Source organism: Scatophagus argus, chromosome 19 (genome assembly GCF_020382885.2).
Source record: "Scatophagus argus isolate fScaArg1 chromosome 19, fScaArg1.pri, whole genome shotgun sequence".
In the NCBI taxonomy this organism is placed as follows: Eukaryota; Metazoa; Chordata; class Actinopteri; family Scatophagidae; genus Scatophagus; species Scatophagus argus.
The window spans coordinates 6,061,236-6,081,676 of record NC_058511.1 but is presented as its reverse complement, the minus strand read 5'-3'; the positions used below and the strand labels follow the sequence as shown (position 1 = coordinate 6,081,676).

Below are 20,441 nucleotides of genomic sequence, written 5' to 3'. Positions count from 1 at the left end.
GAGACGGCAGGGATACAAAACTACATGAAAAGGTCTAAAAATCTGCAGCCAGATAGAAGGTGTCTTTGATAACACAAAAAAGACAAAGACGTGAGACTCCCTTGTTTCCTTCCTGTTTCTAATTTGAAGATGACATGAAGGAAAATGTGTCTCATATCGTTCTCGGCAATTAATAGCCCCCGGGGCAGAAATGTGTCCCACTGTGATGATGTCAGCGCTCTGAGGAGTGAGGGACAGGTCAGTGCTAACGTCACGGACATCAGAGGCCCTTAGAGCTGTGGCGAGATGTCAGCCCGGCTAGCGCCTTCACCGTGTGATGAGGCCCGGACAGACGTTCAGGGGGGCCAAACGTGACAAGGCGAGCAGAAACAGGGATGATTCAACCCTGCAGTAAGGATGGAGGCAGGCGGGGAGAGACAGAAATGCAAGGAGAAGGGGGAGGAAGGATACGGCGAGCACATGGCACAAGGGAAGAAAGGCTGGAAGGGAGTGGAACAGAGAGAAGGGGAGAGGACAGCGGGAGAGATGATCATGATAGGGACAACAAATGGGGAGTTTATATATATGGTACTGAGGAATTCACAAGGGAGGTGAAAAGAGGAATACATTAATAGAGAACAGCACGGAGTGAATGAAGCACGTTAATGAAAACGGGTGCTGCTGAGCACCGAGAGCGAATGGGAAATAGCCTTGAATGGCGAAACGTCGCAGCAATAATGACTGAAAGGCGTGATGATGAGAAGCGAATTACAAGGAGAGCAAGTGGACTGAATCAAAGTTGAAAAACGGAAATCAGCAACAAGTCAAAGAGATGATACTGTGAGCAGAGATAGCCTGGGTGAGGACAAACCTGCCCACCCCCACCCCTTCCCCTCGTGTCCAATCTGTTCCAGTGGAAACAAACAAACGTGTGCTTCTCCTGAAGAGCTCCCGAAGAGATTTTGAGCTGCTGTATGAATGTGAAACAGGGCATCGCAGAACAAGAGCGCACATCCTTTGCAAACTTTCACTGAATAATTTAATGAGCTGTGTTTTGAGAAATAAAAGTCTGATTTTTTTTTTTTTCTGTTGCTGACTGATCCAACGCCACAGCAATTCAATCTGTGAGCAGTTTGTGAAAGCTTTTTCATTTTCTCTTATAAAACAAATAAGTGTCTGGTAGGTCCTTCACAGAACCTGCTGATTATTCTTCCTGGTTTTTATTTTAAAATGGTGTATTCATATCGCACCACCAACAATGCTTTGTTCAAATTTATGTTTGTTTTGCCATGCTTTTAAGTTCTTTCAAAAAAAAAAAAGTCATAATAAAAAATGCATTAAAAAAGATAAATATATCTCTTTTGTGTGGTTGAAGTTGGTCAACAAGCCTTAAAACTTGTAGTTTTTTGTATTAAAAAGCAAATAGAGAAATGAACATTAAAATGTGAAAATGTTAAAGGACCATGTTTTTGACAGACCAGGATATCAGACATATTTCATATCCTTAAGGATCGTTTTCGCCTTCATCTGACAGCTGTCGGCTATTTGGAGTGTTGTTTTGTTTTGGCCTCTTCCTACTGTAATTCCCTTCTCCATGCAACTTGGATGGTCGTTAAATTGGGCTGGAAATTCATAAAATTAATGAATGCTAATGAGGACTTCTGTGGAAGATGACATTTTTTTTGTAATTGCGTACTTTGTTAGAGGGAGCAGGGGGTGTGGGACGGGGTTGGAGGATATGTGCAAAAGGTATGGCACTGACACCATGGCCATCTGGAGGGCTGGTGGGAGCTGAGGACCTAACAGAGAGAACAGACTGACACCTCAAACACACACCTGAGCTGAGGCCAGTGTGTGTGTGTGTGGAGAGAGAGAGATGGATTTAGTACAAGGAATATCAACATACAAATATCAACAGGATGCGCCATTAAGGCTTCTTAATACAACCGTACGCATCCGTCGGCAGTCAGTGTGACAGGAGAACAGCAAAAGGACAGACGTAGATGGTAAACTTTCTTGCAGACAGAAGGAGGCATTTGGGTGAGGGTTAGTGAAGGAAAACACAGCTCTGTATTGGTTCGACTCCACAGTGTGGACAGTAAGGCCAGCTGGCGAGACCAGTCAAATCCCTTGCAAACAGCTCGCCACAGCATGAAAGGGTGACACTGGACCAAAACAGCAGAGCTGCACTGACAGTATCTGTAGCATCAGGTGTGGTGGTGATAAGGCACCTTATACTCTGCATCTGAAAACTAATTATTCTGTTTCAGATATCAGAACTTCCTAAAATGTGTTTTTTTTTTAAAATCCTCCCTCTCAGTTTTTCCATTATAAAGAAAAATAACTTGTGTGAAAAGTCTTTATAGTCAATGTAAAAAACTACAAAAATTAAATCACAAGCATTGAGTTTTACAGCAAAGTTATCCTGCATGTATTTATTTGTTTGATAAATACTTTAATTTATCCGGCTGATAAATTTAATTTAATACTATGATTGTTTGTACAATTTTATAATAATAATAAACTGCTTTAATAAAAAGCAGGGAAAAAGGTCAAATGTAACTTCTTTATTTTAAATGTAACCACCCTATTTTGAATTTGACCACTTCTCTCTTTTAACATTTTAGTTTTATGAATAAAAGGTTACTTTTTTATTGAAATTAAGAGTGTGAAAACCTCTATTTGTGTTAATTGTACATTTTTGACTTATTCATGTTATTACTGGCACTAATACGACCAGACAAACTAACTGTGGATTCACCCTGAACCAAAACACATTTGTGCTGCAGAGCTGCTCTCGCATAGCTAGACCTCAAGTTTTAGTGCTGTGATGGCTTATCCTTTTTTATTAACAACTTCCTCGCTGTCTGCACCATTTATTCACTCCACACTCTTTCTGTTGTTGTGCCACATACACAGTAGACAGTGCGACCGAACAACCTGTTAAATACCTGGCTGTGTGCATGCCACTCAGTAAGCTGTTTATGAGCCAGGTCCTCCATGTTATGTGCTTTCACTGCAGTTTCCGTCTTCAAGAAACTATCAAACTTTTGAGAAAGTGTCTATCTCCGGTACATATCTCTATTGTTTAATTGCCCAGGCTGAAGGCCAAAAAAACTCATCATGCCAACACGTCCTCAATTGCCCACGTTGCTATTTCACAAGAGCTGCTGTTTTTCTTAGGGTTTTTGTATAATTATGTTGCTGTAAAAGAGACCGAAAACTCAGCAGTGTTCAGTTTGGCTCCAGCTAATGATTATTATCATTCTCAATCAAAAAATAGTGAATAATACTTATTTTCCAGAGCCCATGGTGATGTCTTACAATGGCTTATTTTGTCTCACTAACATTTAAAACCCAAACATATTAAACTGAGGGCTGCAGCAAACAATTGTTTTCATTGCTGATTTCAGATGATTATTCTCTCCATTAATCGTCTGGTGAGTAAAATGTGAAAGAAAACCAGCATATCGTTGCTTAATTTTCTGTCGACTTAACATGTCATTTCAGGTTTATTTTCCAGTTCCAATGGGCTGCGGTTTCCTCGGTATCCGTGCACCACTGCCGCCACGGAGTGCACAACAAATGCAAAGCTGCAGTAAGTGCACACAAATCTGCTCGCTGCCGTGTTTGACCGTTTCGACTTCCGGCAAGTTCAACTTAGCTGTTATTACACTGCTGCCCTAAGCATGGTTGGAACAGGTCTGACACAGTCTGGGTCTATTGCTTCTTGCAGTGTTGCCCACATCGTAGGTCAATGCGCACACTAACACAATCATGTATAAAAACACAGTAGAATGCATACAAAGACATACAGAGTGAGACCCCTGGGCTATACAACCACTCTCCCAGCCTCCAATATAATATATGTTGTTTGTTTGCTGGATCTGAACTAGCCAGCAGCATTACCCTGATGCAGCCAAGCATATCCTGCACTGGACACACACACTCTGTCAACGGCAGTAAGCAAGCAGAGTACTGCACTGCCACAGATATGGAGCAACAAATCTATACCTCTCGCAGAACGGGAGGGTGTGGACGAAGTAGAATTTGATAAACAGCGAGGGTCAGGAGACAGGTCAGCACACCATTAAGTTATTCTGACAATTTTGATCCATTGCACACAATACTGGGACGAGGCACTGGGCGTCACCTAGGAGGGGTGGAAAAAAAACAAAAAACAAATGGAAAATAGGAAAAACTGGCAGGAAGCATAAAACAAACAAGATGCTGTCTTTACTGCAGGAGATGAGAGGAGATAAGAGACATCAGAGGGAGAGCCTGCTTTATCAGAATGCAACGAGAGACCAGCAGGAGAAACGCACTCCCTCCAGGGAGAAGAGGGGAGTAGAAAGGATGGGCGATGTGGAGGGAGTAGAGCTGATGTAAAACTGTATTGTAAATCATGTAGAGCTGCATTAAAAGAAAATTAAACAATAACACATTTTGACTGATTGCAAGATTGTAATACCTGTAATGAAAAAAAACTGTGCGGGGAGTCTTTTGGATATCTAAAACTACAGTGTAATGGACCATCCTAGGAAATGGAAATGGAGGGTAAATGAATGGAGAGTTAATAGTCTGCCCTTTACTGTATATTTCTGATTTTTATTGTATAAAATGATCTCCAGCTCAGCGAGTGGAGTTCAGGACTCAGTGGGAGGGGAGGGGGCTAAGGCCTTTGTTTTAATTAACAGTTCCATTATGAGGCAGCTAATGGTTTGGTAAATATAATGGGGTTATAAATCAGCAAGCAAGATCAATCATTTGATTGTCACTTTGTGAAGCTAGAGAAAGTTTCAATTTAGTCATGCACATGCACGCGTGTAGGTACAGTATGAACTGTATGTGTTTGTGCTGCTAAATCAGCACAACACAGTGGCTATTCCTGATATGGGTTTTCCATTAGATTTCTGTGTGAAAAAGAAAAACTGACCTACTATCAGCTCTTAGCTGTATATAACTGAAGGTCATTTTCTGTAAGCCAATGATCCTGATGTTTGGCAGTCCGTCATGCTTGCAAAGTAGCTGTTAACAGCTTGTAGACTGTAGGTCAACAGTCTAAAATGAAAGAAAAAAACTCACTGTAAATGACAAAAAGACTATGTGGGGGGAAATGATTTCTGCAGCACTTCAAGTCCTCAAGGTATGCAGAATGGTAGTGGTTTCAAGATAACCTCATGTACAGTGGAGTCATTCGGATGAAGTATTTCAAATGTGTGTGTGCTTGAGGCCTGCATGTGGGCATGAGCTCAATGAGCCAGAAATGGTGCCAGAAGCCTTTGAGGAAGGAGCATGTGTCCGGCATCCACCGCTGTTGTGCTGGGTCACAGATGTCACCTGCTCCGGCAGCCTGCCTCACACCACTCGTGCTCCCCCACCACGAACCCACTTGTAAGCAGCACTACACTGGAGGCAAACACAAGATGCCCACAGTGTTGTTACTTACTTGGGTTTGAAAATTATTGTTTTGTTAGAAAAACAGGATTTAAACATGGGGTCACAGTCGCTTGTATACAAAGAGAAATGTTATCCAGAGCTACCGGCTATGCAATGTTGCCACAGCCTTGCCAAGAAATGACACTGCAAGTTCAGCTGAATTAAAGCACTGCTGGCTGGTGGGCTGGTAGCTTTAAATGCAGCAAATCAGGCCTGAAAGAAGCCTGGCAAAGGAACGCATACTTAGATAATGTCAGCCACATGAAAGAGTGTGAAACCACCATCCTGCAAAATAAATGAACTACGAGACAAAGCAGTTTGTGTGTGTGTGGTAAGAACACATTGACTTTGCTAATCTTTCAAAGGAGCTCCCTTGCAATGCTGTGGTCATCTTTTTGAGAGGGCCTGAAATTCCTTTTGCACGCCTCACCACTTGTTTGCTTGAGAAGCTGAGAATGCTTTACCACAGGAATCCTCCGTGGAGATTGTTGATGTGTGGCTCTTTCTCTCGCTCTCACACGCACACATTAAATGTGCCCACCCACACATCACTGACATTTCTTTTCAGAGCTTCTTTAAATTACCATGCATATTAGTGAAGCATTGCACAGACCCCCTTTTTATTATTCCTCTTAATCTTGTGTGTTTACGGGGTCAGCAGCTGCCTCCACTCCACCCCATGCCCCCACCTCCACCACCCACTCCGGCGTCTCTATGCTCTCCAGCTAGCAGAAAGAGACAAGTGGCTACCACCAGGCTTCCATGGAGCCCCTACTGCACTGTGCCGACAGATCTGGATAAGACAGCGCGGCATGCCTCTGCTGCACGCCTGCCTCCTCTCCCAGCACTTGCCGCCAACCAAACCCACTTGCTACCAACTGTGACTCGCTTCTCATAAACACCAGCCAAGCAGTTCTTCATGCCAGTCCAATGTGTCATGATTTTAATTAATAATGGATTAATTAATAATGGATGTCTAATAGTTTATGATTTCCAACAAAGATTTATGCATCAGTGTGACATCAAGCAGCATATGAACCCCTCCTCCCCCCTTTTCTTTCCAAAGCCTGATTTAAAAAGGTACCACATTCCAAAATTTTAATAACTTTCCAAAAGTGACAATCTGAATAACATGCCCACTTCAAGCAGCAATTGGTCGGGTGTGTGGAGTGGAGAATGTGTGCAAGATTTGGACTTCTCTCTCGAGCTCTCTTCTTCCATTCTCCATAGAAATACCCCTGTCACTTTATGTGTAGACTCGTACAACCGGGTGCAACACCATGAATGCCTTGGAGACTTCCTGGCTGTCAAAAAGTACATGTGCCTCCATTGGAACTATTCATCTTGCCGTGTCTTTCTCTATGACATCAAGCTTTTTGCTCCCACCTTTGACTGTGGCTATTCGGAATAGGTATAAACATTTTTGACATAAGACGTGTTAGGATGACACCTTGTGTCAGGATTGGTCGAGTCGCTAACGCAGAAATTTTCTGAACCCCGATGCAGAGTCTAAAAGGAGCAGGCAGGCAGGCGTGGAGGTCCAAAAACAATGGTCTTTTATTAAACAAAACTAAACTCAAAAAACACACTTACTGTGGCAAGAAACTAGGCATGGCATGGCATGGCAAGGCAAGGCAAAAACAACAAAACAGTCCTGGCATGGCATGGGGAAAAAATGCAGATCCTGGCATGACATGGAGGAAAAAACACAGCTCAGAACAAGGTGACTGGGAAGACAAGGACTAAATAGACATGACAACGAGACACAGGTGACACACATCAGGAGGGAGAAAGTAATCAGGAAAACTAAAAGCAAAGCTACATGAAAACAGGGCACACAGGGGAAGAGACACTTTCAAAATAAAACAGGACATGACAAAAACCTTGAACATAATACATGGAAGCACAAGACAAACATGGAACATGGCACATGGACAGAAATCAAAAGACAAAGCATAAGCAAAAAACACCAGGCATGACAGAACCCCCCCCTTAAGGGACAGATCCCAGATGTCCCTAAACAGAAAAAACAGATAACCAGGCTGGGCGGGTGGAGGGGGACCAGGAAGGAGAGAAAAATCAAGGAGCAACAAAACCAAAAACAAAGTCAGTGATTCAGTCTGGGTGTAGGGCATGGACCTGACCTGAAAACTCAGGCGGATGACCCTGGGTCAACACCCAGGTGGGGCTTGATGCATCAGGGGGTCTGCCCAAATGCTGGGCCAGGACCCAACATGAGGCCTCAGGCGGTCTGCCTGAGTGCTGGGTCAGAACCAAAGGCTGATCCATGAGCCGCCTCTGTGGCGACCTGATGAGGCGTGAAGACCTGAGGAGACGTGGAGACTTGGCGACCTGATGTGGAGACCTGACGAGACATGGAGACTTGGCGAGACGTGGTGACCTGACGAGATGTTGAGACTTGGCGACCTGACGTGGTGACCTGACGAGACGTGGAGACTTGGCGGCAAGACGTGGTGACCTGACGAGACGTGGAGACTTGGCGACCTGACGTGGAGACTTGGTGACCTGACGTAGAGACTTGACGAGACGTGGAGACTTGGCGGCGAGACGTGGTGACCTGACGAGACGTGGAGACTTGGCGGCGAGACGTGGTGACCTGACGAGACGTGGAGACTTGGCGGCAAGACGTGGTGACCTGACGAGACGTGGAGACTTGGCGGCAAGACGTGGTGACCTGACGAGACGTGGAGACTTGGCGAGACGTGGCGTGAAGGCAGACAGACCCAGAACTGGAACAGACGGCTGCGATCCATCAGCTGAAGCACGGGGCCCCGGCGTAGCTTGGGGTGCTGGCGGACCCAGACCTGGAACAGTGGGCTGCGATCCATCAGCTGAAGCACGGGGCCCTGGTGTAACTTGGGGTGCTGGTGGACCCAGACCTGGAACAGTGGGCTGCGGTCCATCAGCTGAAGCACGGGGCCCTGGTGTAACTTGGGGTGCTGATGGACCCAGACCTGGAACAGTGGGCTGCGGTCCATCAGCTGAAGCAGGGTGCCCTGGCGTTGCTTGGGGTGCTGGTGGACCCAGACCTGGAACAGTGGGCTGCGGTCCATCAGCTGAGGCGAGGAGGGCGGAGACGGCAGACAGTCGCTCCATCAGGGTCTGGAATATGGCGTCAATCTCCGCGACGGTTGGCGGCTCGATTCGCGGACACCGCCCCGGCAGCGGGGAGCCTGTTGCTGGATGCAGGCCTCCCCGGGGCCTGAAGCGGCGCATCTGCTCCTCCCACAGTTCCACCAAATTGGGAGGCCGGGCCGCCAGTCCGGTGCCCGCATAAGGAGACTCTACGGGGTTCATCGTGGTCAGAGCGTTCTGTCAGGATTGGTCGAGTCGCTAACGCAGAAATTTTCTGAACCCCGATGCAGAGTCTAAAAGGAGCAGGCAGGCAGGCGTGGAGGTCCAAAAACAATGGTCTTTTATTAAACAAAACTAAACTCAAAAAACACACTTACTGTGGCAAGAAACTAGGCATGGCATGGCATGGCAAGGCAAGGCAAAAACAACAAAACAGTCCTGGCATGGCATGGGGAAAAAATGCAGATCCTGGCATGACATGGAGGAAAAAACACAGCTCAGAACAAGGTGACTGGGAAGACAAGGACTAAATAGACATGACAACGAGACACAGGTGACACACATCAGGAGGGAGAAAGTAATCAGGAAAACTAAAAGCAAAGCTACATGAAAACAGGGCACACAGGGGAAGAGACACTTTCAAAATAAAACAGGACATGACAAAAACCTTGAACATAATACATGGAAGCACAAGACAAACATGGAACATGGCACATGGACAGAAATCAAAAGACAAAGCATAAGCAAAAAACACCAGGCATGACACCTTGTATGAATTAGTTTGTTTGAAGTATAGTGAACCCTGTGCTTGCACGCACAATCAACTTCAGTAGGGTTTCAGGGTTCATGCACACATTCAAGGACAAAACTTTCTGGTAAAGGAAGCCGGAACCAGGTAGATAACGAACGGTGAAACTATTTGGTATAGCGCATGCTGTACAAGCTGCTTGAACAAACATGAATGCTGAACTTGAAACTTGCTGAAACTTGATTTCAGCTATGAAAAGATAGCCTTGTTAACTTTAGCTCTTTGAGAGAAGGCCAGAGTGTAACCCCTAGGAAGATACGTTCGTTGTGGTGGCTTTTAGTCAATGGACATGTGTAGCTAATGGTAAACTTCTCTTATCAAGTTTTGAAACAGAGTTCTAAAGTTAACATTCAGGTAGGGTTAAGAATACAAGGTCAAAAATCATGAATATATGGCTTTGTCTTTAAGAGAAATCCAAGGGCACGGAGAGGGCTCACTCAAATATGAGGGCAGGGGCGTAAGCGCAATGTGGAGGCCTGGTGGGCGCTAACAGCCCATGCTTCTAATCCCAGTTAAGACAAGCCAGGCAGGCGAGCCGACACAAAGGAGCTTCGTCCAGTGTTAGTGGGATTAAAGCAAAGCCTCTCCTCTGTTGTTATGTTAATCCACAAGACAATGATTATCTGCGGGGCAACGTTGCCACGGTGATAAACATGGCTCAAGAGTGCCTCAATTAGGGCACCGATTGCCAGAGGAGAGCAAAGACCGAGTGAGGCCATTGATGCCACTATGGACGAGAAAAAGAGCTCGGAAGGCGATTTGTTATTTCAACCGAGTGGATGGGTCAGATTTCAGATAGAAGGGCAAACTTACAGATGAAGCTTGACCCTCAGCTTGACCTCGGCCTGGCGGGACCCTCTCCATTGCCGTAAAGACTCCCCCACTCACTGTGACAAGTACTTCAATAGTGAACATGTAATTAGCCCCTAAATACAGAGGGAGTACGTTAATCTACATCAGCTGTAGGGTACTATTATGACTCTCAATAACATGTTCTCTATGCTGTGCAAGTGGAATAATTATGAGTATGCCAAACATGGTTGCAGCTCGCCTCTTTCATCCTCTGATGTGACAGCGGAGCAGTTCAGGTGGTTGCACTGTTTAAGTTTTTGTTTAAACATCAAGAGTTGGAGGACAACCATAACACTGGATTCATCTATAATAATCCTTCATTTACTCCACAAATCAAAGTGAGGAGGCAAAGCCCTCGCCGTGTGTTTAAAGCTCTTCGCTGAGTTGATGTGCCAACTTCAATTCTTTGCTGTTGTCACAAGATCAAAGAGAAGTAAAAACCAGGCTAGAGGAGGCTGTTTTCTGTTTCTGGAGCAGCTTGTCACACAGCTATTTGACAGATCTGAAAACCTGGTAGTGTGGCTGGCACTGCATGAGTGTCTCCTCAATCCTCGTCAAAACTAGCTCTAGGTCACCGATAGACAGAATGCATCCCACTGGTTCAGACTACCTCCATCCTGTCCATCCGGTGCTCAGCGACTGTTTCCTGCTGCCTCCATGAGGGATGTTTCATCACGCTGGTATGTGGTCAGTCACTTAGTCTTACTTTCTCCCTCCCTTTCCTCTCCCCATCTGTCCCACAGCTCCAAAAGCATAATAGACCTTGGACTGCTGTGTCATCTCATTGAGTCCTATTAGGGACTCTTATATCTGACTGGCATGTTGTTATTGCTCTCCCAGACCACAGCTAAAGCTGAAGAATGGCTCTGCCAAGTGGGCCCTTTAAAGCCCTCTCTGCATTGATGCCACTGGCACTAAGGAGCAGTGGGGTGGCGGTGGAGAGTCGACCACGACAACATGAAAAAAAGAAGTGGGATGGGCAGTGACACCTTGTGATGCAGCACCCCTGGGGCTACATGACAGGCATGTCAGATGCAAATGGTCTCATGCTGGTTTGCCATGGGTTTTGCCATAGGTGAATGCCACTGCTGTCACTCTCACAGATACTGAAGGAGGGCTCAATAAGCTTGCAGCAGCAGCAGGATGCCAAGTAAAAAAAGTGCTGATTAGGAGTCCAGGTTACAATTTTTATGCATATCAAATCAATATTTTAAACCCCATTAACCTCATAGTTGTGAATCAGGACCTCCATCATTTGGATCAAGTAGTATATGTAAATTCTGGTGTAAAAGTCAATAAGTTGCAGCGATTATTTCAGCATGTCAAAACAATCAAGATCAAACAGCATTTAATTTATTTCACTGCTCGTCACAAATTCAGGTTGTGGCTACAGGTTGTGAAGATGAATTAGCTTTGCTTAATTAATGCTAATGTTGATGAATTTGATAACTATTACTAAAAAATGTGTTTCTGGGATCTCGCCAAACAAGTCAGTCAAATTTTCACACAGCTTTCAACTCACCCTCAACATTATGGTTACTGTTTACACAGCAATAAGCAGTTTTTTACCCCACTTCTGCAATTATTTATTTGTGAAGTGATGTAGTAAAAATCAATTTGCCCCTTTCTGATGGAAATCCCCTGGCAGCAAAAGGGGTTTGTGGTGTCTTGAGAGTAGTACATGTTACTTTTAACAAGACATGCACATTACTTATATGAACTGCCGCTGCCTGCAACCTAAAAACACCTGTCACGTACCTTGTACAAGGGCTGAAAATTGATATTGACATTGCAGTATGAGAGAATACAATATCTATAATGCAAAGCCTGCAACATGAGCATAATAAATTCATTTTATAAGTCAATCAATACCTGAAAACATTGGGCATGAGATTTTTCTGGCACACAGAACTCTTTAATAGCCAGAAATATCATTAAGCAACGAGAAATTGGACATCACTGAGAGGTCTGGTGGGAGATATTCCGACTATCATCCAAACGGGAAGCTCCTGGATATGTTTCAAGTCACATCTATTAAGTTAATTTAACCTAAGAATCTATTCTTCTAATGTATTGCAGCTGCACTATATGTCATAATAATGCTGATGTTTTGTCCACACTGCAGATTTAACTTTGTGGCTCTCTTGTGTCCTTGGGTGAGCAAATTGCACAGGTATGAATTAATGTCAAATCACTGCCAGTATCACAGGGTAATGTGAACACTTCTGTGACTCCTCCATTTGTGCAGTGAGCATACAGATGTTTCTGCCAATTTGAGGGGTCGGCAATCATCGAACAAAATTAGAAACTCAAGAACTGTCCACCAAAGAAACCACTATATGAATTTAATGAGTGGGTGCATCCAACTTAGCCTAGCCAAAGCCAAATTATCCATATGGTGATGAAGCTGAATCTGCAAAACAAAACAACATTTTAGCTTTGGGAACTGAATTCATTCATGTGTAATACTTACAAATTAACGCACCATTAACAGTTAAATGGTTTGAATTCTAATAGTTCTTTGTAAAATATCACACTGATCCTTTGCTGATGTCCTCGATTAAATCCATCTCAGCCCTATAGCAGAGTTGTGAGGAAAGAAAAAAAAAAAAAAGAATAATCCACCCTCAGATACCCTTACACTGTTGAAAACCATCAATATAAGATGAACAATGCGTTTCCAGGCGTCATTCTGTGATTGTTATAATTACTGTTTTGTTGGACCCACTTTCTTTCAGCCTTCCTCTTCTAATTTGACTTCAGTTAGTGATTTCCTATATTTCCCAGAGTGCTTTTCAACAACCCCCGGAGACAAGGCCTGACAAGCTCAATGGAACAAGCTGTTTTATTCAGCTGTGAGTTACAGACCTACAGTACATGTAGGGGGAAAAAATCTACTAAGCATATCAGAGATTTCTTTTGGATTAGTAGCAATATGCACTTTCATCAGAATGCAAAATGTCTTCTTACTGCTTGCATCCCAGTCTTTCGAGGCTACTTAACTGGCTGTCTGCCAGCGCTATCATCAAAGGGTTCAAAATAAATTCTTTTTGTTTATTTCTGAGGGGTGGATATGAAAATTGTAAATTTACAGTCAGGAGTCAAAAAGAGGAAAATATGACACGGCACCTTCTACACAGCAGTGGAAAAAAATGTGCCATGAAATCTAAACTTAAAACTTATCTTTTGGCCATAACTTTCACTCGCTTATTCTTTTATTACTTTGGGCCTCACACCTGATAGCTCTATCCTTCCTCCAGGTCATTCTCAGTCTCAATTAATCTTTTTAATTAAGCCTGCTACCTACAGTCTATGTTTGTCCTGCCAACAAGAACACAGAAACCTCTATGAAAACCTCTGTGTCAATCTAAACTTTGTTGTTGTCCTACAAGCAAATGAGCAAGCAGTCTTTTCCTACTTTCTCCTCCTTGTCCTCTCTTTTCACTCAGGCTTCTCTGTGTTTGTCTGACTATCGGCCATCCTGGAACCTCATTCCAGGTGATTTGGATCTGGCTCTTCGTCCTGCAGGAGATTCAGCCTCTCCTCTTTCCCTTGTGTGCATGCTGTCATTGTCTCTCTTTCCCTTTGTGTTACCTTTCTTCTGTCTTTTGAAGGGTGTGCTTGAGCTTTGCCTCTTGTTTTTTTGTGTAGTCTGTCTGCTTTCCAGGTCTCCATGGTGACGAGGAGGTCATGTGGCTCAGGTCCTATCTGTTGGTGGCACCTGGAAGTTGTTCGACATCCTCCTGCTCCATATACATCATGCATGTACACCTCAATTTATCTATAATTTTTTTCATGATTGTCCACACTGTGATTTTACTATGTTGGTCTATTCTGTACACACGTCCATCTATTCATCCTGGAAGAGGAATCTCTTCTCTGTTGCTCTTTCTCTTAAGGAGTTTGGAAGTATTTTTTTTTTCTCCATGTATGCATCAAGGGTACAAGGATAAAGCACAATGATCCAAATTTGTGATCTGTGATTTTGGGATATATAAATAAAGTTAACATGATTTGACTATAGTGAAGTTTATCTTTATATTCCACACACTGGATGTTTGTGTCTGCAGTGCATGAATGCAAATTTTGCTGTATCTTCACAGTGTGACTGCCGTCTGATTGCTACCTTGCTGTCTTCCAGAGCGCCACGCTGGGCCAGGTGACAGGACTCCTGCAAAGGAAATCCAATCAGGCCAATCCTCTACGATCCCTCGCAATCCTCTCAGCCGCCGCCCTACACCACAAACCATCTGTGACACACACTGCACATGCCATACACACTTCCAATGAACTCTCTGATAGACATGGAGACGGACACATGCACATTAACCACCCCACCTCCTGTGAACTTGGCATAGCCATTCAAAGGCTTGGTGCTTAGCGAAACGCCGAAACCCAGCTACGAGGACTATGCAGTGCAGCTGACCCAACATTGTGACCTCTCAATAGAGGTCACACAGATGAATTTACTGCTTGGGGATCAATAGTGTAACAGCAAAAATCCACAAACACTGCTTCACCATGGCAAACAACCCCTCCAGCACGCAGGACTGGCACCAGTGACACAAATAGCCACCCGCCTCTGAGGAAGATAATACAGGGCTTTCATCATGATCCAGGTCCCACTTTGCAGGGGCCTGGGGATGAACTCTCTCTGGACCCGTGTAGAGGTCACATACAGGATGCCCAATACTGGCCAGTACTGGATCAGATACCACTGGCTAAATGGAGGCCATTGAATAGACCTTGTGTGTGTGGACAGAGGCTGAGTGGCTGCTGGGAATTTGGGCTTCCTGTTGAAAACAGAATAATATCTACAAACCCCCTTGCAGAGGCTGGCCTGTCACACAACCTTTCTACCCAAGTGTGGGAAATGCACCCATTCTGTCAAATGAGCTCATACTCTTCTTCTCTATTCGTATGTGTGTGCCTTTGTGGGCTTGTGCATTCTGGCTGCAGAGTGAATTTGGGCTATTGTCACTGTGATCCTAATGGCCAGCATCTGGCTCTCTGGCGCTCTTTTTTATTTTCTGGGCTGGGGAGAGTGAGGGGTGGAGGGGTGGGAGTGAGGTGGGTGAACCGACTGCTTACGCCTCAAGCTGCGCAGCTGTCCCAATTACTAACTCTCTCTTCTCTCCTAATTTCCCCTTCGTACCCATCTGCCTCTCCTACACTTCAAATCTCAGTGCCACCCATCCGAAGATGTCACTAGTAGGGACTGCATTTTCAGGAGGCCTCCCATGATAGAAAGATCCCTTTAGTGGCCAAAGTAGGTTTGGATCCTGCTTCAAGTTTGACACTGCAGGGGTCCATAAGACCCGGACCGTGCTGTATTTTCTCAGATGGGCACAAATTTTTAGCAGCATCCGTGAATCCCTCCAGCCCCTCTATGCTTGCTCTGATCCTGGCCTGATCTGTGGACTCAGAGAAGCTGACAAGGCTGTTTGATGGGCCATGGGCACTGAGCATCAGTGGATGTTGTGGGAAGCTGGATGGTTGGCAGGGAGAGGGGGGCTGTTTGTGTCCCACAGTGAGTCTCTCCATATCTTCTGATGAGCTAAAAATTCTCAGTGTGTGTCATACCCATGTGAATTCAGTTCCTCATGCAGAGGATGCGCCAAAAACTTCACTGCATTCTTCTTGTTCTCGTATTCACATGAGATATGGTTAAAGAAAACTAGAATAAATGCACAGATAGAGACAAATCCATATATGGGTATATACACAGACACAAATAGATGCAAATGCAGAAAAAAGGAAGGAGAGAAGGAGAGAACTTAAGCGCTGCACGTGGATGGGTACATGCCCATTTCTGGACGGCTCCAATGAGCCGGGAAGAAATGTCGTAAGACCCACTTCCCTGCTCAGGCTGCTGCAGCAATAACTCGCCGAGTTACAGCAAAAGTAAAAACACATAAGTGAATGTGCACACACTCACAAATACACATCCTTTCTGATGTAAGCACACTGCAGGCTGCATACCTCCCTGCAGGGTCAAACAGAGCTGGAGCGGCACACTCTTCAAAGGGGAGTCCAGGTCAGGATCTCTGATTGGTCTACCCCTCCAACACACATTCACACATCCAAGACAGCTATGGCTAAGGCATTATGTGTGGATCCAGTCCCCACACAAATCCAATCTGATGCCACATGGCTATTGGGCCGAGCTCCTATTGTGCCTGTCTGGCTGAATTCCTATTCTTCCACCCTGTCTTTAGACATTCAGCTGAGTGAGACAGGTAGACAAGCAGCGAGACATTTAGACAGGCAGACAACAGGGAAGGCCTGCTGGGGCTTTTTTCCCTGCTGCCGGAGAACACTATCAGCCAAGATCTCAGCCAAGAAGCTGAGCTTCAGCAGCCTCACAACCCAGCCCGATTTTCTCCATGGAAACCCGCCCCACACTCGCCCTGCGATTGGCCCATACAATCTCTAGACAGACACTCCGTCTTACAATACAGATAATAATGGCCCTCCAGTAGGATGAGAGCACGAGAAGAGTGATGGCAGAAAGGCCTCTTTCCTACAGAGCTTGCCCTTTAGAAAGGCTGCATTCAGAAAGCTTGCAAGAAATTAGATACTACAAGTATGTTCCCGCACATGACATGCAGTTGGTTAACGTACAAGACATCCCAGAGACTTTCCACAAAGTCTCTGATGTGTTTATTTTCTTATCTCTTTACCGGTGTCTTAAAAACACAGACTGTAGAGGAGACAGAAGATGGACACTAAATGTTTAAGTCTCATGTGAAAAATGCCAGACAAATGTCAACAGTGGAGATGCACTTGCTCACTGAATCATTATTTACCAGTTCTACTTTATTTTTCTCATCATGACAGACCAAGGCTTTAATAATAAGACTCCAATGAGTGTGTGACCAAGTATCCATATGTAACGCATGTGTATTTCTGTCTTTCCCTTCCTCAAAGCAGGAAAAACAAAGCCAAAAGCTGCTTTTCAGTGGCTTCTGGTGTATTCACAGTACATTGTCTGGAACTGGGGAACAAAAATACCCTGCACATGGATTAACAATACAAACAAAACAATGCTTCCAGAGGAGCCTTCCTCTTTTGGTAGCATTGTTACTGCAACTCGCTACACACATTGCCATGTCTTGCATGGCCTCTTCACTTCACTGTTCTTTGTGTTTGTAGCATGAAGCCCCAAAACTGAGAACATATCTTCAAAATGTGTTGTTTGTTTCCTCCATAGTTCAGTTCAGCCTTCTCTTCTCAACTGTCTGACGTTTCAGGAAAAAAAGGGTATATCTGGGACAACCGTGAGCAAAAAAGGAGATGTATAAACAGCACGTTGAAGCCAGTATCAAGCATTATACACACACTGTACAGTGCGCCAAAACACTGTGATGCTTGAAATTAGAATGGCTTTTCATGCAAACAGAGGCACTTGCTGTGCAGGTGACAGACTGGTATTGCAGACACGAAGTGAAAGGAAAAACAAATCCAGCTGCTATTTTAAACAAAATTCCACTTGGCAGTGGCTTGCTGTGCTAAACCAAACAGAGAAATGCTTGCCACGTGACAAATGTGCACGGTGTTAAATACAGATAAAACTATGAAAGGAGTCACCGCCCATTTTTGCTCACCACACCACATCTAACCTCTTTGGCAGAGCAACACTAATATGTTTAATGAACTCATTAGTCAAAAATGAAGACAGACAGTGGCAGGAGGCATGGAAGGTACAAGCACAAAGGGCACAGACAGAAAGCGAGAGGGAGGGAAGTGAAGTAAAGGGAAGAGCTAAAGTGTGTGTGTGTGTGTGTGTGTGTGTGTGTGTGTGTGTGTGTGTGTTGGGGGGGGCTGCTCTAGAAAGCACATTCTCCTGTATTATAGATGCAGTATCATGTGTTGCAGTAACAACATGGTAGAAAATGCAACATTTGTCTGAAGCAATCAACTCAATGTGCAGAAACAACTCAACCTTCAAAAAACATTTTACCTGCCAAGTAAATTTCAAGGGTTAGATTGAGTGTAATCACTGCTATTCAATTTACGAGCTTAATCAAAAATTACTCATCCTGTTATGGACTGCACTTATTTGCACTTGGCTGATATGAATGGGTCCACCCATCACCATTCCTATTCATTACAAAATGGTAAAGCTCAGATCACAGAAATTTGTTGCCAAAGCATGAGTCATTATGCCTCTTGTAAAATTACTGGCTCCTGACAGTTTAAAACAATTAAAACTCATACAGGCATCTATCTGAAGCAACACATTCATCCCCAGTGGAATCCAAGACAGACATCCCCTGCTATGGCATAGACTGCTGTCACCGCAATATATATGACTGTTTACTTATTCATGAATGGGTTAAGGCGACTAACTCAATCAGTCTGCTTCCATTTACCAAGGCTGACTTTATTAGATAACATTAATGATGCATTAGTTGTCCGTAAGTGTTGAGTTTCTCCTTAGTCATCAACTGCAATTCAAACAAGAACACAATGGATATTGGCTGCAAACTGATCAAAACTTGTGGACAGTTACGCACAATACAACACAATGGGATAATCATTTATTGTCAGACAATATGCTATCAAAGAAAGAAAAATCACACAGTGCTTCACAGAGATGAAAAATGTCTTGTAATACCAGCTGCAGACATTAAGTGATATGAAGTACTACAGCCAAAGGGGTGTGGGGGGGGTTAGCTTACGTCATCCATATCGCAAATCGATTTCATTCAAAAGCAAGATATTGCACTTATCTTTTCCACTGAATCTGTCATATTGAATCAGATTAAAGGGCAGCCTTGCAGTATACTGTTCCTTGATATGCTTTGACTTAAGCTTCAGCCCTGAGATAATGACAATATTACACCCATCCATTCAGTGAGCTGCACATTCCCCTCAAGTCATTTGGTGGTACATCACTATGAAGGCATACGTCTTCTAATGGGTGGCCCTGTTGGAAACTGAACCTCTAGTCTTACCAGCACTGATGCCAGACTCCATCAGATGAGCTACACTGAACACAGAAACACATACGCTGTCTGTATATGTGGGTGCTGCCATCTATGTTATCGTCAGCTGTGTAAAGTGTGTACATGTGTGTGAGTGTGAGTGTGTGTGCGAGAGAAAGAGAAACAGAGAGAGAGTGAGGGGGGAGGAGGGGATGGGAAGCAGAAATCACCCTGCTGGTTCCCCCTGACTGTCCTGGTGTGATGAGGAATGGACTAAGCTGAGCCGTTTTATTTCATAATCACACACACATCAGAAGGCCTTATTACAGATTAACCACACCTCCAGATACTGAAAACAAACGCACGCCTGGCCGGGGTGATAATTACAAAGCAATACCTGACACTAGCAGCGGTGCACTGAGGCTGAAACACAGGCAGCCGCTTTGTCTGCTCGCCACACTCAGTAGCGGGGAAGACACTGAAGGATGCACACAAGTGTCCAACAACCCTCCATGTCATGGGTCTCAATGTTCAAATTACCAATGCGAAGTCATGTGCACTTCGCTCTCATCTACGGCGAGAACTCATTTAATATGCCCACGGCAAGCAGAAAACAAACGGACACAGACAGACTGCTAGCTTATAGGCTACGCGCCTCTAGCACTGTTGATGCTTTTAGCCTTTAATAAGGCTGCCGAATCAAATCACGTTAACACTCGTTCATTCACACGGCTCAGTGCAGGTAATGCTGCGGTATTAAAACAAGAGATTTCGTGTTAACCTCCGCGGTCCTTAACGCGGATACCCTGTGAATTGTTTTGAACATCCTCACTTGCTTCTTCTCCAAACACGAATAACCAACAAATACGAACATCGGGCCGGTTTCTGGGGATGTAACGTAACTTAAGTATCAACAAAACACTCCACTGAAAAGCGGCAAAAAATGTCTGAGTAACGGCGTTCACATAACGGAACTAGAAATTCCTACCCACCGTGACCGCTATTTGGTCACCGTGATCTCAGCAGCGACGCAGTCAACAGGCCGGGATGTAGCGGGTGAATCTATGGGCTGAGCACTGCCTCCGTTACTGCCACATTTCCGCCATGCAGCGGGGTTATTGTCGCCTACCTTGGCATGATACACCGGCTTCCAGCGGCATCCGACCGGACCTGTGGAGGCTGGGTCTGTCGCGGCAGCTGTCGAGATTTGTTGCTCCAGAAAACTGAGTAGAAAGGCTGCGACGGAAACAGGAACTGGGGGATCTGGAATCTCTGAATACGGCAGTCGGAGCTGCTCTGTGTTAGATGGCCGGTGTCAACGCAAACCTAAGAGGGGG

The 20,441-nt window shown here is 44.7% G+C and overlaps 1 protein-coding gene across 1 annotated transcript in view; it reads right to left on the bottom strand.

Moving 5' to 3' along the window:
- fut8b (fucosyltransferase 8b (alpha (1,6) fucosyltransferase)) overlaps positions 1-20,441 on the bottom strand; it is an 87,038-nt gene extending 66,597 nt beyond the window's left edge. The window contains exon 1 of the mRNA XM_046372286.1: positions 20,234-20,441. The gene's annotated coding sequence lies outside the window, so the exon portion shown is untranslated. The remainder of the gene's footprint in view (positions 1-20,233) is intronic.